This window comes from Arachis ipaensis, chromosome B3, assembly GCF_059453495.1.
Source record: "Arachis ipaensis isolate K30076 ecotype BB chromosome B3, ASM5945349v1, whole genome shotgun sequence".
In the NCBI taxonomy this organism is placed as follows: Eukaryota; Viridiplantae; Streptophyta; class Magnoliopsida; order Fabales; family Fabaceae; genus Arachis; species Arachis ipaensis.
In genome coordinates, this window is record NC_142438.1 from 52,606,837 (window position 1) to 52,614,634 (window position 7,798).

The 7,798-nt window shown below is 35.9% G+C and overlaps 1 pseudogene; it reads right to left on the reverse strand.

The window, feature by feature from the left end:
• Window positions 1-1,445: 1,445 nt before the first annotated feature.
• On the reverse strand, window positions 1,446-3,624 carry LOC148570643 (uncharacterized; annotated as a pseudogene).
• Window positions 3,625-7,798: the final 4,174 nt, after the last annotated feature.

Genomic DNA, 7,798 nt, shown 5'->3' on the forward strand with positions numbered 1-7,798 from the left:
TAAACAAAAGTGCAAAACCAATTAGAAATAAGAATATCAGATTTAGAATAGAATTGGAGTAAATTGCAGAGGTACTGTATCACAATCTAGTTGTTAAATTCAAAGGTAATTTAACAAAAAATAAAAATAAAAAAGTCAGATTTAGAATTCCCGTGCTCTCATGACACATTTAATAGCAGCCATGTACTTGTCTAAGCGATACAAATGTATTAATTTGAATAAATTTAAGAGTTTTCTAATTTGAATAAACCTCAATCCGAGAATTCTGAACTTTCATCATCATCAATGTAAGCATCATCGTCATCATAGACCTTAATGTCATCCTCATCCTCATTATTTACATTATTAGGAACCTGGAGGTCAGCTACTTGAAGTTGTATCATATCAACATCTCCTGATGTAGATGCTAATGATGGTGGAAACTCGGTTTCTGAAATGATCCTAGCATGTAGAGGCTCATCATTCTGATACACCTCAGTTTCAAACTCATTTTGTGCCTCCTCCATTATTTTTTGTGGTTTACATGTAATCACAACCTTCTAATTAGACTTAAGCGTTGTGGATATGGCATGTAATACACTTGTCTAGCTTTTTGTGCAAGGATGAATGGATCGTAACTCCCATATCTCCTAGTAGATAATACTTCAATTATTTTGTAGTCTTTGTGTCTATGCATTTCCCGAGGCCTGGTAAGGTCATACCACTCATAGTAAAATAAAGTAACTCTAATAAAGTAACTCTCAAACTAACAAGACTTAGATATTCAACAATCAAAATCTCTTTAAAAGTACCGAATCAGTCAGATGCATCATTCCCTCCGTCACCTTTAATATATATGCCTATATTGTCTGTCTTCTTTCCACATGCATGCTCAGGAGTATGAAATCTATACCCGTTAACCTTGAACATACCAACACTTGTTACCCTAGTTTTTGGACCGAATGCTAAACTCAATAGATGAGGACAACTTATGCCATTACTGGGATTTTTTACCTAATATAAAAATATAGTACTTATAAAAACAAGATTTATTTTGACATATAAAAATATAGTCAACAAAAATGTAATAACTTACATGCTCATGGAACCATGATGGAAAGTTGGATAAAGAATTATTGCTTCCATGGATTTGCTCGTATTGACTTCTAAATTTATCGACTTCAGGACAATTCAACAAGATATGTAAGTGAGCGGCTTTCATTTCCAGACTAGTCAACCACCTGTCTTTGTTGGCTCCCCCAAGAACACCCGGTTGATCAAAAATAGAAAGGGTAGCTCATATGAACTTTCATCATCATCATCATTTCAATTCGGCCTTATTTTCTTAGAAAATACATGTGGCTCAAAGTAATAAGAACAATAACTCGGTGTCTCTCTAGCCAGGTATGCTTGACAAATTGAACCCTCTACTCTAGCCTGATTCTTCACTGATCTCTTATACATGCCTATTTCACGCTCAAATGGATACATCCACCTATACTGAGCTGGTCCACAAACACGTGCCTTATATGCCAAGTGAATTGGTAGATGCTCCTTACGTCAAAAAAAGCAGGAGAAAAAATTCTTTCTAACTTGCACAAAATAACAGGAATATTAGCTTTCATTTGTACAAGATCGCTAACCCGAAGAGTAGATGAACAAAGGTCTCTAAAATATTGACTTATTTCAATCAACGGTTTCCACACATGGTCTGACAACTCATTGAAGGCTAATGGAAGCAAACACTCCATAAATACATGACAATCATGAGTTTTCATCCCAAATAATTTTCCTCCCCTGATATCAACACACCTTTGTAAATTTGAAACATATCCATCTTGCATTTTTAACTCTTGTACCCATTTACAAACATTTTTTCGTTGTTGGAGTGTCAAGATATAGTTGCCCTTAGGCTTTGCCTAATGACCTTCGCGTACCTGCACCAAATTCAAATCCGGTCGCCTACAAAGCACAGCCATGTCTAACCTTGCCTTTTCATTGTCCTTCTTTCAGTATCCATAACAGTATTTATTATGTTATAAAAAACATTTTTCTCAATATGTATTAGATCCAAACAATGACGAACCAAATGATCTTTTCAATATGGGAGATCCCAAAATATACTCCTTTTGGTCGAATTGTGTTCCACCCCATATCCGCTCAATCGCACTTGTCCTCCTGTGTCAATTATTTTAGGATATTGTCTAACTCTTTCCCAGACCTGTTCGCTGCTAAGCCTAATAGGAGGTTCTTCATCCTCCTCAACATTCTTCTTAAAACCAACTTTATTACACCTATAAGGATGACCTTCAAGTAAATATTTCCTATGACAGTCAATCCACAAATTTTTTCTGCCATAATCTAACCAAAAGGCCTTGGTATCCTCCATGCATATTGGACACGCTAATCTTCCCCCCGTGCTCTAACCAGACAACATTCCATAAGCAGAAAAATCGTTAATGGTCCACATTAATGCGGCCTTTAACTGAAAATTCCTCTTGTTATGAATGTCATATGTTAGGACGCCTTCATCCCATAACCCTTTAAGTTCATCTATCAATGGTTGAAGATAAACATCAATTTTTTCTTTGGAATTTTTTTCTGGGTATGATGCACGTTAGGAACAAAAAAGGGGTCTTTCATACACATATGAGGTGGAAGGTTATAAGGGGTGACTATAACAAGCCAGCAAGAGTACGGTGTGCTAAAATAAATATTAGGAGAAAATCCATCAGAACAAAGTCCAAGTCTAACATTACGCAGTTCGCTTGCAAAATGAGGATTCTTGGTATTAAAATATTTCCATGCTTCACCATGGGAAGGATGTGTCATCACATCGTCGTTTCTACAATTTTGGTGATGCCACAACATATGAGGGGCAGTACTCATTGATGCATACAACCTTTGTAGCCTTGGAATCGACGGCAAATAATGCATTCTTTTATTTGGAATTTCTTTATTTTTACCCTTCCTAGGCTTAAATCTCTCTTCCCCACAAAATTTACATTGTTTAAGATCTTTGTCCTCTTTGTAATATATCATACAACCATTGACACAACAATCTATCTTAACCTCCCTAAACCCAAGCTGGGAAATAATTTTCTTAGCTTCATAGTAATTAGAAGGAATTTCATTTGGAGTTGTTTGCATTTCTCTAAACAAAGTTGTCCACTGGGCAAAAGATCCTTGGGATTGGTTTCCCTCTGATTTTATACTCAGCATACTACTAGCAAGTGACAATCGTGAATGGATACAATTTTTTTACAAGGGTTTACTAACTGAATCTAAGAGGTCATAAAATCTCTTAGCATCTCGATTTGGTTCCTCCACTGTTGGTTGCATGTACATGTGAAACTCAGGTTGCAAAGCATCAACAACCATCTCATCAGCAACCATTTGATTCTCTGTGGTTATCTCTTCCCCATGCTCTGTCCAAACTCAATAATTAGGTTTAAAATCATGAGTATATAGATCAATCTTAATGTCGATCAACTGTTTAAACCTCCCACATTGACATCTGGTACATAGACACCTAACTAAACCTCCTCTGAGAAATTCATTTGCCCCTTTAACAAAACTGGGCTTAAGACCTCGCCTCTGGTCATACGTTCTATCATACATCCAACTTCGGTTCTGATTTTCCATTATTGATAATTTTAATTTTCTACATATCAAAGCGATAATATTAAAAAAAACCTAAACTCTCATTATTAATGATTTTAATTTCCTATATATCAAAGGGATAATATTTAAAAAAAACCTAAAAACTCCCTTTCAACGAGAAACCACAACAAACAAAAGTCTTATCATGAATATAATTTATACTTTCACCATGAATGGTTTACACAAACAAGTATAGATAAGCAAATAAAGATAAGCATGCATAATATTTTAATGTTAATAACTATGCTAAAAAAAGATAAAACAAAAGAGAAGGGACATACACAAAGTGAGGGAGAATTTCTAAAAAATAATATTAATAAAAAATGACCCCAAATTAACTTAATATGAATTTTTTAAAAATAATATTAATAAAGTATAATTTTTATATTTTTATTTAATTATATATATTGCTATTTAAAGAGTTAATCCCTTACACAATATGGCTGCCGCATGACAAATTTGGTTCCTTTCTTATTATATTGATATATATGCCAGAAGTCAAATAAACATGAAAGACACTTTGCAGTCCATGCTACAAATAGACTTAGGTTATAAGTTTTAAACTGAAAGGATATATATTTCTATCCTCTTTATAACATGAACGCAAGAGGACTTGCCAACGTAGTTTAATTAGAATGTCAAATCTAACATTTTGAGCAAACAAAAGCATAGAATATAAGAAACTAGAAAGCATTATTTTAACCAGTTAACCATTTCATGCTTTTTGAAAGATCAGTGATATCATCATAAAACAACCATAAACTTAATACCTTCAGAATATGGCTGTTGTCGGTTGCAATAGTAAGTGTGACACCACCTTGGAGCACAAAGATTAATCTAATAGAATAAAACATGAAAATGGCAAAAAAAAAGCATATAAAAAATGCATTTAGAGCCAGAAGCAATGTCAGAAAAGTTTGGTGCATTACAGAATAAGGAGTGCCAAAGTTTAAAATTTGAAAGCTGAAATCACAAATTAAAAACCTCTCAACATCATGCGGGGGTAATGCTGATCTAGAATTCTCTGAAAAGGGATAAAACATATAGATAAGAAGCATACAAAAAAAAATCACCGTTGAGGATATAATGGTTAAGTGAAGTTGTGAAGAGAGTGTCAGAAAGCCTTTTATAAAGGGCAATTGCAATCCAATTGCATCACCATTCCTAAAAATAAAAGCCAACAAATGTGTATTATTGTAGAATATTTTTAAAAGTAAGCTAACACAAGAGATTGAACATTTATTTTGTATGCTTTTTACAGATATAACGAAAGAAAAAGAAAGAAAGTGAAGGAATGGCGCCAACCTTGCAAATGGAATCCAGGGAATGAAAGTGGCAGGATTAGAACAGAACTAGAAATGCTGAGATCATAGCCTAGATGTTGCCAGTACATTCAATAGAATGATCCACTCCTCCATTAGTCATTTAAGCAATTATCTGTTGAGCAATATTAACATCTTAATCTTTCGTCCCTGAAAATATAAATAATTATGCAGAAAAACTTAGAATGAACCTCTTGTATAGGTTTGTTATGATATTTTGGGTTCACAAATTTATTAACCCCAAACTTCTTAGCTGCCAACAATAGCAAATGAGAAAATACCATCAATAAGTAAATACAATTTGTAGATTAGAAATTTTCTCACAATAATATAGGCAGAGAATATTAATCAAGATTCAAGAGCACTTAAATATATAAAGATGAATCTAAAATCTGAAAACTTCAATTCAATAGCAAAGTCAATACATTAAAATTGAACAATAGTGGAAAAACATGTGAGTTGAAGGTTAGCTACTACTCTTAATTTGTTGAATGCAATTCATAAGTAATTCACTTTACAACATTATGGTAAATTAACAAGGAAAACAACGTCAATTCAATTAAAAATAACAAAAAAAAAAGGCTAAACACAAAGTGGAATAAATATAAGGGATTTGGTGTCTTGTAGCTTTTCGAAACAAAGAACTTTAATTATAAAATCAGTAGTCATAAAGCACTTCACTTTCAAGCCAATATTCCTAGAAGAATCCACACATGACCGAGAAAAATAAACAAGCTGCCTGTTCCGAGGGTTACCTGAAACTGTAGGTCGATCTCGGATGAGATCTTCTGTACTGGTTGGAGCTAACGTGTCCGGCTTGTGGGTGGTGGCCGGAGTTGTCGTGTCCGACTTGTTGGACTGGCAATGCTGCTGATCCTTTGTCACCGGAGGGTGGTGGTACCTGCAAGGGACTCCGATGCTTAAGTTAGCAAGGGTATTAAGCAGGTATTTGTGTAGAATTAGAGTATGAGTTATACCTGGGTGCTCCAGCGTATTTATAATGTTTGTAGAGTGATCTTTCTGGGGATAAGATAGTTATCTTATTTTATCTTTGAGTGAAGTCATCTTTATCTTTAAGGGAACCGCCCTTATCCTTCTAGGCTTGGGCTGCCTTTGGATATGGGTCGCGTTCCTTTACTTGGGCCTGATTTGGAGCTCTATTGTCAATTTGGCCGACCTCTTTGAGAAGAGATCGGGGATTCCAGACTTGAACAGGTCGGTCGCTTTGTCTTCAAGCAGCCCGGGTCGTACAGCTAGACCCAGGGTATGAACAGTGCCCCTGCTCGAGCTCGGTCTTACTTTTGAGGTCAAATTTTTGGAACTTCGATCTCTTTTGGGGAAGTCGAACTCGAGCATTCTTTCGTTGGGTCTGTTTGTAGAACTTCATTTAAGTAGCTTTAAATGCGGAACGTTTCTCCTTGTAGCGCGCGTTTTTGTACTTCCTTAGGAACATGAGAAGGTTTTAAATGCCCATTAACCTCCCCTTTCTCCGTTTCCTTTGCTTCCCACTTCTTTACTTCTTTTCAAAATTTTTCAAAGAGTTTCTCTTCTCCGTCTCTCCTCTTCTTGCTTCACCGTAACTTTTATTGCGTTCTATCTTCTGCTTTTGAAGAGGCGATCGATGGTGTTTGCTTCTTTTCAATCTCTGATCATTTCTTCCCTATTGCAGGTTGGTCTTCTCTCTTTCTTTTTTCTCTTCATTTTTATGCTTGGATATTTATAATCCTTTTGATTTTTGTTTGGGAAAAGCTAGAAAGTTTGAATCTTTCTTTGCTTGCTGCGTCTGATTTGCTTCTGCTCTGTGTGCTGTTTTTAGGGTTTCTTTAATTTTGTAGAACCTTTCCTTGTTTGTTGGTATTTGATGCGTTTTTAGAGTTTTGAATGCTGTATACTGTTTCTGATTGTATCTTCTTGATTTCTTCCTTTGAAATAATGAACTGTTTGATTCTGAGAAAAGGTTGCGCCCTTGATGATTGTCCCTTTGCATGCTTTGATGTTTGATTTTTCTGATAGGCTATAAAAGGTAATAACTTTGATAGATTTTTGTGTTTTTTGTGGAATGTTGCTATCGAAGGAGGGTTGCTTCCTTGTTTTGATGGATGTAGGTCTTATATTTTTCCTGAAACCTTACTTTGTTACTGCCTCCAAAGAATGCCCCAGGTCTTCGGTGTGAGTCCTGGGACCTCCTTTTGCCGTTGTCTGTTTGTCCGAGTTGTATCCATATTTGTCTGAGCTGCTTTGGTTAGTAACCCATTTTATTTTTCTTACTGTAGGACTAGTTGACCCATGTCGTCTCGCAAAAATATTGTTGAGACCTCTTCCAAAGTCCCTGAGGGCATGTCAGACTGGCTGGACTCCCTCGTGTTGATGTGTGTCTCTATGGTAAATGCTGAGTATTGTGTAGAGCTGAGGAAACATCACAGGATTTGTAGTAGTCGGGCCCAGGAGAAAGATTATGAGCTTGTGGCGCCTGATTCCGATGAGAGGGTTTATTTTCTGACCTCAGTCTAGGGGAGCGTCCCTTCTTTTATGCCTATGACTACTTTTTCAGCCAGCTGAACATTACTTTTCCTTTTACTCCTTTTGAGACCAATTTGATGTGGTCGTGCAATGTATCTCCATCCCAGCTTCACCCGAATTCGTGGGACTTTCTTAAGATTTTTCAATTACTGTGTCAAGAGTTGGATGTTAAACCATCTCAAACCCTTTTTCTTTACCTCTTTGTTTTGACTAAGCCCGGGGTGGCTAAGAAGAAGGCTGCTTGGGTATCTTTCCATGCTGCCCAGGAAAAGAAAGTTTTTTCAATGTATGATAAATCTTTTCGTGATTTCAAG